Here is a 17532-nt window from a genome sequence, read left to right on the forward strand (position 1 = left end):
GCAATAAGTTTCTCCACACACGTGAGAACCTTTTTCTTTTACTACATAAATTTTCAAACACTGGGCACAACATTTCACAATGGAACATAAAGGCTTTCCATTTTGATACGGCGCTGACTTGTGATAGTCATAGCATGACTGGCCATAAAATTCTCGATTACAATCATTGCAAGTAATATGGGTTTCTTTAAAGTCACATGGTGGTTTTTGATGACATCGGTAACATACAGCTGTACAATGTTTCAAATGTGCATTCTTGTTTTCATATTTCTTATGACAACTTTCGCAATAATAGCTACAGCTAAAACATAATGTCAAGCTTTCAATGACGTTGTAATGGTTATCTATGAACAGTAAATTTAGAGCAGTTCTCTCATTATCACTTGGTGGTGCTTCAAACATAACATCACTTCCTGAAAATCCCCTATACACTGTGATTTTATAATTCTTTTAATATTCCTGAAATTTACGAATTTCAGGAATTCCACCACCATGACTAAGATCTACACCGGCAGCTTCACACAGATCTGCTTCTTTTTCTATGATATATTTACTTTGATTTTTTACATATCTATCGTATTGGGTTTGGTTTCTTCCCTTGTATTTTTTCAGCTCTATGGCAACTACGATTGCATGTGCTAAACATCTTGTGCCTTTATTCTTAATTGTGATAATACCACGTTTTGCCTTTACATATTCCTCAGTATTCATAACATGTTGTTTTAATCCACCTTGTCCTCTTGGCATACGTACATGATGAAAATTTACGATGCAATCTTCATTTATAAGAAAAGCCGCGTTACTTTGCAGTACTTTCTCATAACTTGTCCATAGAACTTCTGCTGAGAGATTTCTTGCTTCTCTGAACGATAACCAAAAAGGGCGGTGTCCTTCTCTCTCATTTGTGATTGTTATTCCTACGTAATCATGCTGGTCCACATCACGTACCAAATAATCTATTAAAGCACGCAGACTTGTTTCAATTGCAGTAAAAGGATTTTCACCTGCACGCACGGGGGATAGACGGAATCTTAGCATTGTATCCTCCATATTGTATCTTCTGTATTGTCTTCTGCGTTCTTCTATTATATGAAATATATTGTTTACATCATTACGGCTGTTATTTCCAAATCCTACTTGTACATTTGAGTTTCGTTCTGCTTCAAATACGGATAACAACTCGTCTATTCTTTTTTCTATTTCCTCTAAATAGATTTCTATTTCTGTATGTTCTGTATTAGCCTCTGCTAATATTTCCATAATTGATGGATATATTACTTCTTGTTGTTGTTCTTCTTCTTTTACAGGATTAGGAAATAAATTGGTAATCCATTTTCTAGCTCAGTTTCGTAGAACTCATCTTCTTCTGTCTTCTTCTTCTCTTCCTCATTGTAAGTCTCTCTTATTATTTGGGAGAACGTAAGATTTAGCAATTCTTCTTCTTCTTCTTCTTTTGTTCTTTCATCGATGTCTTCTTCTTTTGCTCCTTCTTGTAACCATTTTTTTAATTTGGGCACTACGGTCGGATGCTTCCTCTTCTTCTTCTTCTTCTGTTATCTTTCTATTACCTGCACTTTCCAATATTTCTAATAGTTCTTCATATTATTCTTTTTCTTCTGCAATTTGAATTTCACTAGCTGCATCTCCTTCTTCTTGTTCGGTATTGATGATCATCTCTTCTTCTTTTTCTTCTTCTTCTTCTATGAGTTCTTCTTCTGTTTGTGTACCTTTCTTCATTTCATCTTCTTCCTTCCTTTCATGATGATCTTCTTCTTCTATTTCGATTACGGCATTTATTTCTCTTAGAAGAACTTGCGTCTCTAAATTTACTTCGATCACCTCTTCTTCTTCTTCTATGTCTTTAATAAATGCGGTAATCTCTTTTAGTAACTCTTGCGTACACTTGTTTTCCATTTTTACTCCCCGGATGTATATACGTAATGCAAAACAAAAAGTTTCCAATATGTAAATGTAAATAGTGGATATATAAGTATTATTTCAAATAGAATATAAATAAAAGCGCTTTAAAAGAATATATGAATAAATAAAAAAGGGCTATATATAAGGTATTAAAGGCGGATTTTCATGTGTCCTTTACCTCCGTGAGTTGAGAGAGATTGTGCTAAACAGCCAATGAAATCACGCATCGGAGATGGCGCGCTACACTCGCGTCCGAGTAGAAATTTGTTCAATTCTGACGGAAGTAGCGCGCGTACACTATTGCATTCACTGACTAACATGGCGGAGGTAAGAACAACGTTTCAAGAACTGCTCGTAGAACAAGTAAGAGAAAACAAAATTTGGACAACCTTAAGTATCCGAAATACAAGGATTCAGTATTAAGGACAAAAACATGCCATCAAATTGCTGAAAATATTGGTATCGATGGTTAGTACTTTTATATTTGTGTAATTAATTAGTTGTATTGCCGGGAACAATAGATAGTTCATACAATAACTGGTATGTACAAATTATCAATCCCTATATAAAATAAAAGCAATGTAATTTGAAACATGCTTTAGTATGATTTATAAATATTTTTATTTGTTTTATAAAATTTATCTGGATCGGATTTTAATTCAAAGAAAAGGTTCCTGTATATTCCGTATTCTCGTCGAAGCTGGAAAATGGGGTGAACCCACCACATTTTCCTAACATACTTCTGACGGCGGCGTTTTGAAATATAATATATTCCAGGTAAAACGATAGCTCTCCTTCGGGAATCCATTATCACAAACTAAAGTCGCAAACTTTCTATTTTACGCATGCGCATTAGCTAGCGAGTAGTAATTTGGCGCAATACACGCACGGATGTATGAAAACGAAAATAATTTACGATGAATACGCTACATGTGATGCTTCCGTTCTAACGCGGGCATGAAAATCCGCCTTAACAATGGAATAATAATATCGGTAAGGATAAGGAAAGTCTGATACACTTATCTTTATTTGTATTCAACCTAAAATAAAAAAAAAGAAATGAACTGGTTACTTATAACCATATTCCAAATAAATATAAACAGTATATATACACATAAATTTCAATTCATTATACGGAAAAAGCAGAAATTTGAAGGGAAGAAATAGCATACCTTTTAAGTAGTTGAAATGAATTGTAACTTTTTTTTCGTATTCCCTGGGAGTGAAACAAATGTATGTTCACAGTTTGCTTCAAATGTGTTGTCTAATGTATAAACGTTCTGTACATGAATTTTATACTTATTGTTTCAGAGTTTTAACGACCACGAAAAATACGTATTTGACACTAATATCGTCCGTTTTATAACGTAAGGAGCATATTTGTGGGACATTGAACTGAAATCTGTCTCTCTCTCTCTCTCTCTTTCTCTCTTAACATGGTACGATGTCTGAATGATCACGATGAATGAATGAATGAACGAAAACTATCACTCCAAATTTTGATACCTTTCCGGCAGGGGTCCTCGCTGGCTCAGTGGTAAAGCGTTCACCTATGGTGCATGGGGGTCCCAGGTTCGATCCCAGCTCGCGCCGTGTGGACTTTGTGATGGACAAACATCATGCTCATGGGTTTTCTCGGGGTTCTCCCGTTTCCTCCTCCCACTTCATTCCACCATTTCATTCATCTATCATCATCACCGTCTCCTCTAGCCTAACAGGCATAACTGTGGGGCGTAGAACTTAAAGATTTCCCATTAGCCTAATCGTCATAATCGTGGGACGTAAAACTCAGATTTCATTTCATTATTTTTCTCGTTCGATCTTAGCTCGGGGTTGGGGGATGTTTCTGATCACATTTTGACACCTTTCATCAGGGGGTTGTCGGTGGTTTACTGATAGAGCGTTCACCTATGATGCATGGGTCCCGGGTTGAACTTCCCAAAACGCCACGTCTTTGTCTAATACCATGACCAAATTTTGATAACTTTTTGGCTCCCTTGTCTGACCCCACCCACAGATAACAAACAGACAGATATACAATTTATTTAAAACTATCATATGATATTATCATTGGCTAATACACACATATCTTCGTTTCGTCTTGTTCCGAGACCATGGCCAAATTTTGATACCTTTCCGGCAGGGGTCCTCACTGGCTCAGGGGTAAAGCGTTCACCTATGGTGCATGGGGTCCCAGGTTCAAAATCCTGTTTCCGACAAGTAAATTTTATTGTGGACAAACGCCGTGTACGTGGAAGGTCATAGGTTCAAAACCCTGTTCCAAGCAAGTGAACTTTGTGGTGGACAAACACCGTGTACGTGAATTTTCTCCAACTATCTCCTTTCCAAAATTTCATTCATTTCTCATCATCATAGCCGACGTAACTGTGGGACGTAAAACTTAAAGATTTCCCATTAGCCTAATCGTCATAAGAGTGGGACGTAAAACTCAGATTTCATTGCATTGTTTCTCTCGTTCGATCTTAGCTCGGGAGGGGGGTTTGGGGGTGACGGTGGTTCACTGGTAGAGCGTTCACCTCTGGTGTATGGGGTCACAGGTTCAATATCCTGTTCCCATCAAGTGAACTTTGTGATGTACAAACACCGTATACATGGAAGGCCGCAGGTTCAAAATCCTGTTACAATCAGATGAACTTTGTGGTGGACAAACACCGTGTACGTGAATTTTCTCCAACTATCTCCTTTCCAACATTTCATTCATTTCTCATCATCACCGTCTCTATTAGCATAGCCGACATATCTGTGGGACGTAAAACTTAAAGATTTCCCATTAGCCTAATCGTCATAAGAGTGGGACGTAAAACTCAGATTTCATTGCATTGTTTCTCTCGTTCGATCTTAGCTCGGGGGGTTTGGGGGTGACGGTGGTTCACTGGTAGAGCGTTCATCTCTGGTGTATGGGGTCACAGGTTCAATATCCTGTTCCCATCAAGTGAACTTTGTGGTGGACAAACACCGTATACATGGAAGGTCGCAGGTTCAAAATCCTGTTCCAATCAGATGAACTTTGTGGTGGACAAACACCGTGTACGTGAATTTTCTCCAACTATCTCCTTTCCAAAATTTCATTCATTTCTCATCATCATAGCCGACATAACTGTGGGACGTAAAACTTAAAGATTTCCCATTAGCCTAATCGTCATAAGAGTGGGACGTAAAACTCAGATTTCATTGCATTGTTTCTCTCGTTCGATCTTAGCTCGGGAGGGGGGTTTGGGGGTGACGGTGGTTCACTGGTAGAGCGTTCACCTCTGGTGTATGGGGTCACAGGTTCAATATCCTGTTCCCATCAAGTGAACTTTGTGGTGTACAAACACCGTATACATGGAAGGCCGCAGGTTCAAAATCCTGTTACAATCAGATGAACTTTGTGGTGGACAAACACCGTGTACGTGAATTTTCTCCAACTATCTCCTTTCCAACATTTCATTCATTTCTCATCATCACCGTCTCTATTAGCATAGCCGACATATCTGTGGGACGTAAAACTTAAAGATTTCCCATTAGCCTAATCGTCATAAGAGTGGGACGTAAAACTCAGATTTCATTGCATTGTTTCTCTCGTTCGATCTTAGCTCGGGGGGTTGGGGGTGACGGTGGTTCACTGGTAGAGCGTTCACCTCTGGTGTATGGGGTCACAGGTTCAAAATCCTGTTCCCATCAAGTGAACTTTGTGGTGGACAAACACCGTATACATGGAAGGTCGCAGGTTCAAAATCCTGTTCCAATCAAATGAACTTTCTGGTGGACAAACACCGTGTACGTGAATTTTCTCCAACTATCTCCTTTCCAACATTTCATTCATTTCTCATCATCACCGTTTCCATTAGCATAGCCGACATAACTGTGGGACGCAAAACTTAAAGATTTCCCATTAGCCTAATCGTCATAAGAGTGGGACGTAAAACTCAGATTTCATTTCATTGCTTCTCTCGTTCGATCTTAGCTCGGGGGGTTTGGGGGTGACGGTGGTTCACTGGTAGAGCGTTCACCTCTGGTGTATAGAGTCACAGGTTCAAAATCCTGTTCCCACGTTCCAACATTTCGTTCATTTCTCATCATCACCGTCTCCATTAGCATAATCGACATGATTGTGGGACGTAAAACTCAAAGATTTCCAATCGTGGAACGTAAAACTCAAAGATTCCCCATTAACCTTGTTGGCATAATCGTAGGACGTAAAACTCAAAGATTTCATTTCATTGTTCAAAGATTTCATTTACAGACAGAAAGACAGACAGACCTTGTTAGCTTTATTGTGAGACGTAAAACTCAAAAGATTTCATTTCATTGTTCAAAGATTTCATTTACAGACAGAAAGACAGACAGGTATGCATTATATTATCAAAATTAAAACACCAAGTCTACAGACATTTCTTGCGTCAGCTGATATCTAATTGCAATGCGAGTCAGAAAACATTCAAGAATTCCATCTTATCGTTTTCTCAGAAATCAACGTACAGCGAACAGAAGCATCATACATCATACAAACTCGCTTATATGTATGTGTTTTTAACGTTAGAATTTCATCTCTATGAAACACGGAAACGCAAATAAAATACACTGTCTGAAGCATATTTATAGTTAAATGAAGACCTAACATATTGTTTTATTCTTTCAGGAATAATCATAGACCGTAATATTTTTAATAATATATTTTTTTTACTTACCTATTTTAATAAAATCATCTCATGATAAGACTTATTCACATCTCTAGTCATCCAACGGATCAACCACGCATAGACACACACTCACTATTACAAATATGAAGTGAAAGTTTTTACGTGGAAGAGGATCCACACACACACGTTTACTCTCCTAACTCTGAATCACAAATGTTCTCTGTATACAAACACACACACACACACACACACACACACACACACACACACACACACACACGTGTTTGCTTTACAAAAACATGTCATAACAAGTTCGATCATGCCTACCATAATCGAAAACATATCTCGTTACCATTTCAATACATAAGATAATATCTTTCACATCAAGACTTGGGAAAGTCATGTTTCATTTTGTTTATACAGATATTTCAATTCTAAATTTCGTTGACGTAGTTTTTTGTGCTATGGGAATATGTTATATTGCAATATCTCATCACGGCTTTAACAAAGCAGCAAATTCATTTGGCATAATCTGATCTTTAATTTCTCTACATAAGTGATTTTAATTACTTGAATTACTTGTCATAACAGACATCATCATGTGAATATCCATATAACACATTTCACATCCTACGTTTTTAAACAATATGATATGCTATGAGAAGCTTCCGCTATTAGAATATGCTCAATCATTGGAATCCATTCGCAGGAGGTCTGGGGGGAGGAGTGTATAGGTATGTGTTTCGTTATGAGACTCATATATTGTTTCTTGTCCCACGTTTTAAAAAAAATCGTGAAATACAATATTTACCTTAGCAACTAAGTCAATTTCGTGAGAAGCTTTGATCATTTGAATATCACGTCTTCGGTTCATAACCTACAGACACTTTGTGGGAATATACCAAGGGGCTAAGCAACACGATTTTGCATGGGTATGTGTTTCGTTATGAGACTCATATATTGTTTCTAATCCCACGGTTTAAAAAAAATCATGAAATATAATATTTACCTTAGCAACTAAGACCAATTTCATACAATCTGCTGAGAAGCTTCGATCATTTGAATATCATGCTTTCAGTTCATAATCTACAGACATTTCGTGGGAATAGGTCCAAGGGGCTAAATCGCTCATGCTCTTTGGCTTTCCAGGAGGAGTAAGGGGTGACGGGGGGTTCAAATAAACCAAAATTTTCCCACGGGCTTCTGTGGTAGCCGTAAAAGGCTATGAACATAACAACTAAAGGCTTGTCGAAACTTGCCTCCCAATTCCAGGAAATGATATCGATTTCTAGGAAAACAAGATAATTTTTTGCTGACTCGGCTAGCTATCCAGCCTCAATTCTACTACCACATCCATTGATTCTTACATTCATTCATTGTTCACATTCATTCTTACAGTTGCATAATAGTGTACAAGACAGTCCAACATGTCTGCATCCATACTTGTTTCTGCAGTTTTTGCACGTACATTTTATTAGTTCTCTACGTGAGTCCGAAATTTCTGACAAATCCGACCATTTCACGCGCCATGATGCATCATCCAACCACCATCCCCAGTCGGCTGGAGAAGGTACACATATTGTGCGTTTGTTTGCTTGTCCCCAAACGTGTCCAGCTTGGAAAGCACTACGTAACACATGTTGTAATGCATTCTTTGTCGGTGGCAGACTTTTAAGGGGACGTTTTTGGGTCATGAGCAACTCCTGTCGTGCATTATTGACACTTCTACTGTTACTGGTTGAGCAGTATAGTAATACCACGTATCTTTCAAGAAAGTCAAAAATTGCCGTTGGAATGGAAGTTTGAGGTTGTAAGATGAAAGAAAATACAGTAGTGACTTCTTTAAATAGCATCCATGTCTTCCAAGTTGATTTTTTTTTCCTGTAAAATTTGGAATAGTCAGTACCCGTAAAAGCATGGAATCCTGGTAAAGCTATATAGCCTTTTCGCTTCCAATTGCTTCAGCTAGAGCATGAACTGGGATAAATCCATATTTCTTTCCTGTTCCAAATGCAATACAAAGTTTATCCAGGCCCTTTGTTAACAAGGGAAAGAAGTAAGCAATTGCTAAGACTACGACATCGGTATCTACAGCGCGTATAACAATATTTTTGAAGACTTTTTATACTTTGTCTTGGAGGTGGAGTATTATCCTTGTGTCCGCTTCTTCATGGCCAGGGCATGGGCAGCAATTACAGAACTTCGTGCAGTAATATTGCCTTTAATTTCTTCTCCTGCAGTAGTTAGAACCTGAATATTTGTAATATTATTTACAGCTAATGCTCCAAGTAGAGTAAAAAGCTCTTCTTTGTTGCTAGAATTCCGCAAGAAATCTTGCCAATGTTTAGGTAAAGTCACGTGTGAAAGCACTTATCTCCTGGTTCCAGCTCCTCTCTTCTGTCTAGCTACACCTTTAATACCTGGTGTAATGTATCTATCCCAAATCAAATCAATTCTTTGACAAGCAAAATTTTCAATGTCGTTACCAATGTGAGGATGAAATGTGTTCATATAGTAGTCGCCAAATGTTGAGGAATGTGGTTTTAAAATGTTAATAAGAACTGCATCATCATAAACTATACCATCGCAGGTTCCAGGAAAGGTATTATCATTCTTGTCTACAGTATCTTCTAGAATGTGTACTAAGTCAGATTTATTGCCTAATCTAAATTCGCCATTATATGAAAATGCAGGTGGAAATGGTTGGTTTTCGTGCTTTAAAAAACTCTCCATATCCCACTGACGATTCTGTGTAACTATAAAAAGTCTAGAAAACAGCTTAACATCTGTTTTTAAAGTCGTAAGTATACTATTGTGTTTGCTAGCGTCCTTTGCAGGAGTGTTAAACAGGGATATTTTGTTCTTCTTCAAAGGTTGAAATCAGCAGCGGCTGGTACTATGTGTTGCATGGTTGTGCAACCGGATATTTTTTTAATACTAAAGATATTTTTAAGTATTAAAGTAGTGTATCAGTAAAAAATAAACCTTTGCTCTTGAGCACAAAACAGTATTGATGCATTTCTAAAAAAGTAAATTTAAAAATAATTGAAAGAAAGAGTGATTTACAAATCCAGTTGCAGGGAGCGTTGCCACTGGAAGCAGTAACATTGAGCATATGGCAGCGACCTCCTATCTCTTAACATGAGGAAGTGGATTTATTCTTGCATCGCTGCTATCCTCCCGTATAGCGTTCTTCCAGTTGCTACTTCGTTCTCTACTGGTATATAGTCAGCTTCTGTAGTAGTTACGAATTCCTCCGCTTGGCAGCGCTTGACTCAACTGATAGATTGAGTGAGATATAGACGCTTGTAAGAAAGAAGTTATTCACCAAACAGAAACTCGCAAAGAACAAATACGCGTCTGGTGGTAGCAGGGGCGGATACAGGTTGAATGTTTGGGGGGCGGCGGTCGTTCGAAGTCAATAGATTTTATTTTACTTTATAATACAAAAGTAAAAATTCTTGGGATAGATTTTATTTTTAAAATAAAAAAAATATCCTTTTTTTTGGGGGGGGGACGATCGGGTCTCGAAGAAGAAAATGTCTTAGCTCTTTGTCGTTCGTGTAGATGATCCCGTGTTAGATTTCTGGCGGAGAGCATAAAAAATTAATCTCAAATCACTTTCAATACTTATCTGTCTTCTTTAGCCTAAATTGCTGGAATGTTAAACTATTATTTTTTTTTTAATTTTCGAAGGGAAAAAATCTTATATTTCATGTTTCTTTATAGTAGAACAGCAGACAAAACTACATAGTTACTGAAAATGAACTTTTTGTCTCTTATATTCATACAAAGAAATGCTAACAAAATGTATATTCTCGGAGGAGAGAGGTGTTTCTGTACCCTAAAGAAAATAAAGCGGAAAATATTTGCAGTAGCGAAGATTTCTATTCAGAAAAACTTGGCGAGCAGCATTTCAGATTTCAATGAAGTCATAGAAAAATTTGAAGCTCGGAAAGAACGAAAAAAGACCTTGCATTTTAAAATAAAGCACAGTTTACTTAATTAAATAATTTTGTTTAACTGCGTGAATGAATATATGCAATTTTCTTGCTGTTTTCTTCTGTTTGGATTCATGGCTTACAGCACATGCTATATATTCGATTTATCTCTTGTTCAATAACATGAACGTAGGTTTGTTTATAAATAGTGTATAAACGTACATTGATAGTGGTTGTTTGAAAAAAAGGAAATAACTTATATACTAAATCAATTAATCAATAAACATACAAATGGAGCTTTAAAGGACTTTCCTCTTCATATTTCCTGAATATTTTTTGGATAAGACTGAAGAATGCTGGGGGAGGGGAACACTTGCGCGTAACTACATACCTTTGGTATTTGCAACATTGCAATCGGTGCTTCTACAGACCACGAACCGCTACTGGTTGAAATATTGTTGTAGACTGTTTTACTAATATTTCCTTAATACCAGTCGACTGTTCGCCCGACTAAATTTCATTGTAGAACCTTAAACATTATTATTTTTTTTTTTTTTTTTTTTTGATTTTGATTTGATTTATTGACATATAACACAACAGGCACAGGCCTAATTACAGTGTTACATAGTATATCGCTATACAGCTTATATAGGTTAATAAAGCTATTGGTCATAATTACATTTGTCTTACAAAATTAATAGACTTCTTAAAACTACTTACATCCATTGCCAGTACATCCAGGTTGAAATTTTCTTTAACTAACGTGTTGTAGGTTGCACTAACTCTCCATATAGGAGATCTGCTTAAAACGTTTGTTTTCGCTGTCATACAAAAAAATGTATTTTTCGAAGCAGTGCGCAATTTAATAGATGGTACTTGGATACATATTTTTTCGTTAAGATCAGGACAGTCTATTTTGCCATGAAAGAGTTTGTGTAGAAACAATAAATCAATATTTCTTCTCCTGAGTTCTAATGTTTCAAAATTAAAATTTTCAACAAGGTTAATGTAGCTTTCAAATTTTGGATAGAATTTTGTTTTCTTAAGGGTAAGAAGCCTTAGAAACTTATTTTGAGTTCGCTCAATCAAGAATGAGTATTTCTGTATATTGGGGTTCCATATATTACTACAATATTCTAATTTTGACCTGACGTATGCATAATACAGCACAATTAAAGTTTGATCATTTTGAAAATCTTTACTGACTCGATAAATATATCCAAGATTTTTGTAGGCTTCTTTGCAAATAGTTTCAATATGTTGAATAAAGGTTAATTTTGAGTCAAAAATAACTCCCAAATCCCTTATAAAATCAAGCTTTTTTAGTTTTTCCCCTAATATTGAATAATTATATTGAATATATTTTTCTTTTCTAGTGAATGTTAAATAACTGCATTTACGAACATTTAACTTAAATTTATTGTTTTTACACCAAATTTCAAGATTTTGTAAGTCACTCTGAAGTTCTAAACAGTCCTGAATTGTTTCAATTCTGTTGAATATTTTAAGGTCATCAGCAAAGAGTAGATTTTTAGAAAACTGAAAGCACTCAGGAAGATCATTTACCGCCAAAATGAAAAGTAGAGGTCCCAGATTCGAGCCTTGAGGGACTCCAGATGTTGCATGAAAGATTTGAGATTTGTGATTACGATACAATACAGTTTGTTTACGATTTTGAAGGTAGGAAGCAAAATATTGCAGAGTTGATTTCGAGAAGTTAAAGGATGCCAGTTTGTTTAAGAGAATGTCATGGTCAATGACGTCAAATGCTTTAGAAAAATCAGTATATATGACATCTACTTGTCCTTGCTTGTCAAGTTCCTTCGAAATGTAGTCTGCTATTAGTGCTAGATTTGATACAGTAGATCTGCCCTTCAGAAATCCATGCTGACTGACAGATAATGCAGGTTTAACATGATCCATTATTCGCTTATGCAGTATATATTCATACACCTTGGCAAACGCAGATAAGATAGAAATTGGTCGGAACTGTTCGATGTTGCTAGCTGAGTTTGTTTTGGGTATTGGACACACAACTGACTCCTTCCATTTTTCAGGAAAGGTACATGTTTTTATAGATAAATTAAATATAATATTCAGAGGTTGTAAGAATATATCTGAACAGCCTTTCACAATGTACGTTGGGATCATATCTGGGCCACTTGCTGTTTTCGATTTCAACTTCCTTACTGCTTCTTTTATTTCTTTTTCAGATATGAGAGGTAGTGAAAATATATCAAGAAGAGCACTGGAACGATCATTTAGAGACATGCTCGATACGTCATAGTCCGCTCTTGAGGAGCCATAGACTGAACTAAAATGTTGCCCGAATGCTTTAGCTATGTCCCTATCATCAGTAAGGTCGTGACCATTGTACTGTATGCGATCAGAAGACAAGTGACGCGATTTATTTTTAATGAAGGACCATAATAGTTTCGGATCATTCTTCAATTTATCTTCTGTGCTGCTTAAAAACTCTTTATAAGCAGCAGTTATTTCTGCTTTAATTTCTCTACGCAGTTGACGAAATTGCTCTTCATGGTACTTAGTGTTACCTACACTGAGACGACTTTTTTTACGATGATAAGTTTTACGTTTAATTTTATTAATAATATTCGGGGTAAACCATGTAGGGTAGATTTTATTAGTTGCTCTTTTACGGGGAATGCAATCATCAAATATTTGATACAATACTTCATAAAATAGATCGACAGCGTGATTGACATCCTTAATATTCTGCAACATCCCCCAATCCACAGCTAATAGGTTTCGGTAAAGTTTTTCAAAATCTGCTTTCCTAAAATTATAACCTACTGTGTTAGGCACTGTTTTAAGTTTGGTTGAATACAATGCTGTAAACTGAATAAGAAGGGAAGGATGATGTTTATCTTCTATTACCAGTGGATCGCATTCTCTTTGAACTGTTACTTTTGAGAGATTTGTGAGAACAAGATCTAAGGTTCGGCCATTGCTATTAGGAATATTATTAATTGAAATCAAATTAAAGAGGGACATAAAATTGTCAAGACTTTTACATTTAGCTGATGACGTCATTAAATCGAAATTTGAGCTAGTTATTTGTCGTAAATTCAGATCCCCTATACAAAGAATTGTGCAACCCACAGGACAATTTGATTCTACAAATTCAAAAAACTGTTCATATATATGAAGTGGTGAATCAGGCTCTATGTAAACAGTACAAATATACACGGTAATTGGGTCCAAAACCAGTTTGACAATTACACTTTCAAAGTTAGTTTCCCAGCTATTTACTTTTTGAATATTATATTTTTTAAGCGCAGCAAACAATACTCCCCCACCCTTAGTCTTTTTTTGTAGTTCAATATTTCTGTCTTGTCTCCAGACCACATACCTATCATCAAAGAATTCTGAGTCAGAATAATTTGTCGTTAAAGAAGTTTCTACCAAGCTAATAAAGTCATAAGAATTAGATAAAACAGCATTATGAAAACAACTGGCTTTAGTACGCAGGCCATTGACATTTTGAAAGCACAAAGAAAATGTTTGGTTTTGATGTTTTGATTTTGATGGGTCACTGATTCTACCAAAAGAATAGTTACTTACTGGAAATGTTGGCTTCTGTTGTCTCTGATGGCAATTTTCCCGGCCATTTATTTTGGCGCTTGAGCTGCACCCCTAGTGCGAGGGTCCTGTTGTTTCCCTGCCCCGCCTAACACTGCCTTCCTTTTGTCCCCGAGGGGTCATCCACCTTCCGTGTTTTCCGCCTTTGGATTTCTCTTGAAAGCTGTTTTCAGTATTGCTAACCACACGCACTTTTTCTCTATCCACACTCTCGCCTTTATCTTCATTACTGGTACACACCACAGAATTATTAGAAACACTAGCACTAGCACCAAATTCACTTCTCTTGTTATTTTCATCACTGCTACGACTTTCACGGAAAATTTTAAACACTGTGTTACTTGTTGTGTCAGCACGATAGATATCCCCTTCAATCTTCAGTTTATTAAACACTAACACTGCGTACCTTCCTTCCTTCCTTGCCTCTTGTAGTTTTTCCATTTATACCAACGGGGATGTTCTTTTCACAATTTGCAGTTTTTGTACACGTAGCACCTCAACTACAGCAACTGCTAGTCGGTCGATTTTATGAACATCCGACTATTAATCTGTACACTCATGTCCAAAATGATTGTCGCATATCTATCACTGTCTTCTTGTAAGAATATAATTTGATAATGATTTTGCAGCGTACTTTTAATACCGATACTATGTGTATAATCGGGAAATGTATATTTGTGTTAAATATCATAAGAAAAGAATTATAAATACGAAAATTAGAAAGAGTAAAACAAAATGCTGCTAAATGGACAAGAAACTTTTATTGTTCTTATTTACTGCTCTTTTGATATTAAATTTGCCACATACATGTCTTTGCCGATTATACACATACTAACACTATAAGAAATACCGGACGAGTTCATTATCGAATTATATTCCTACAACAACATATTTATAGACAAGCAATAATTATTTTGGACATGAGTGTACATACGGCTCGATAGGCCTTCAGACAGAATCTTTGAGGTGTTGTCGAGCAATGCGAGAGGAGCTGAGAAACAAGATGCCACCACTAACCGTCGGGAAATCATGAAAGGATTTTGACAGCTCATAGTAATCAAGGTCTGATCTTACTGGGTAGAAACCCTTTGAAGATCGTCGTCGACATTTCGAGATACATTACCTGTTCCTCTGTATCTCTTCCATTAAGTGAATGCTATAGTGTGGGTTAAACAGGAGCAATGAATTGTTCACGAATCGTTTGACTATAATGCTCTATTCCTTATGAATAATTGGCCTATAGACTATGTGAAGAGGCATTCGTAGCGAATCGTCTGCTAGAGTTTCCTTACCTCAACAGCACACACGGAAAGAAAACCAGGTGGCAATTTTTATCGTTTATATTCTAGAAACTTGACTTAAAGCAGTCACTCAATATCCAAAATATATTAATATTGAACTTTTGCAAAAGGACTCAGAATGCGTTAAAGGTAGTCAGATCTTGTATCGGGGATTTATTCCATTGTTTCTGGGAGCCCATTTAAGAAAAAAGTATTTTCAAAATATAAAAAAATATCTTGTAAAAGGGTTAATTAAAGGATATTTTTAGTCTTTCGTGTATACACAAACTTCGGATAGTTTTTTCTTATATACATTTAGTAGCTGAAATACACATTCTCCGCAAGAAAATGAAATGTTTATGGAGATAATTTGAAACATATATTTAAACTCCCTCACATCCTTAGGATATGCATTTCAATCGAAGTATAAACTCTCAGATAGACCCATGTGTTAACTAGGGCCGTGGTGGCTCAGTGGTAGAGCGTTCACCTCTGGTGCGTGGGGTCCCTGGTTCGATCCCTGCTCGCGTCAAGTGAACTTTGTGGTGGACATTCACATTGGAGACTCAGCAGCCCATCGGAAAGCGGTAGTCATCCTGATATTCCTCAAACCACAGCCCGAACAAGTCTGTGTATCAGAAGTCCAGGGCCCTAGGCCAACTCTGTTATGAGGGAAGATACAAGAAAATATAAAATTGTTGAAAATAGATTATTTTCAATCTAAATGGTGGAACTTTTTTCAATTGCACCAGCCGTTTGGGCTTCACACTACTCAAGTGTCCTGTTATATGAAAAAGCAATGTTGCCAATTCAGCAGTCTGTTTCCTTGGGCTCTAGCCATACCGACAATGCAACATTGCTGGGAAACGGATTGGAGATGTTCTAGGCTTTTCTATACAACAATGTGCACGTGACCTGTGCCATTGTTGCATCCCCTTATATACCGTTCGAACATACCGCTGAACTAGAAACGTCGCCTTTTCATTTAACATAGGATTCCTTACCAGTGTTGAGCCCAAACTGCTGGTGCGATTGAAAAAAATCCCACGGTTTTAGATTGAAAACCACCTATTTTCAAGAACGTTCCTCTTTCCATTTTTTTTGTAACTTTACTCATAACGGAGTTGGCCTACGGCCCCGTACTATTGATACACCTGATATATATTTATATATATATTGCATCGTTCCCTTGAAAAACCACGTCGTTGTTAGGGAACGTCTGCACCAGAGGTTGCGCCTGGTGATCTAAAATGTGCACACAATCACTGGCAGTAATTCATACTTTGAGAGTGTTAATACTGTAATACTAACGGAATACCACGAAATTGAGGCCCTACATGTTTAATTACAGTAAGTAGGCCTGGATATACGCCCCTTGACAATCCACCATAAATAAACCAGTCATGCTGTCAGAACATATTACTTTCTTCAAATCATTGGCAGTCCATGTTTCATGTACTTGGCAATTATACTTGCGCGCTACCGCACTGGTTGCAGTGACCAGAGGTTTCAAAATCGAAGCCCGACCAAGTATGTTAAATAGCTTTTGTTGGAGTGAGATTATAGAAACAGGCTGTTCCAAATGCTGATTGAGATGTACAGTAAGTTGTACCGCATTTGACGTAAGATCGTTGATTTTGACAAAATGTGTTCCAGCACCGCTCGCCCCTTGGCAAGTCCGTTCCATTTATTATTTTTCTCTGTTTTTATTTTTCTTCTTCCTGTTTTTATCCTCCGTGACCAAGACTTCAGAGGAGAGTTGAAAGCTCGGAAGTGCAAGTAACATTCAGGAATTACACAAATCTGTAAGTAGAATGATAGCTTGAATTTCTGATCGTGGCTTTAAATTGTTTGAATGAAAAGCAATTAATGTATTCCATTGTTAGTAAACTGTTTTCAACAGTTTACGTAAGCAGAGAAGTGTGTATTGAATCAAAAGAAGTTCTTTGATTCAATTTGCTTCTCTCCCACAAAAGAGCACTATCTCATGCAGTATAATGCCAACAAGTTTAACGTTTTTCTACTAAGCATTAAAAAAAGAACTTTTTTTCTTTAATAAGGTTTATCAAACTACGTTAAACTGCATTATCATGAATCACTATTTTATTTAAATACATCAACATGACACGTAAACAATGTTTTAAT

The sequence above is a fragment of the Thermobia domestica genome, chromosome 6 (genome assembly GCF_964235325.1).
Source record: "Thermobia domestica chromosome 6, izTheDome1.hap1.1, whole genome shotgun sequence".
In the NCBI taxonomy this organism is placed as follows: Eukaryota; Metazoa; Arthropoda; class Insecta; order Zygentoma; family Lepismatidae; genus Thermobia; species Thermobia domestica.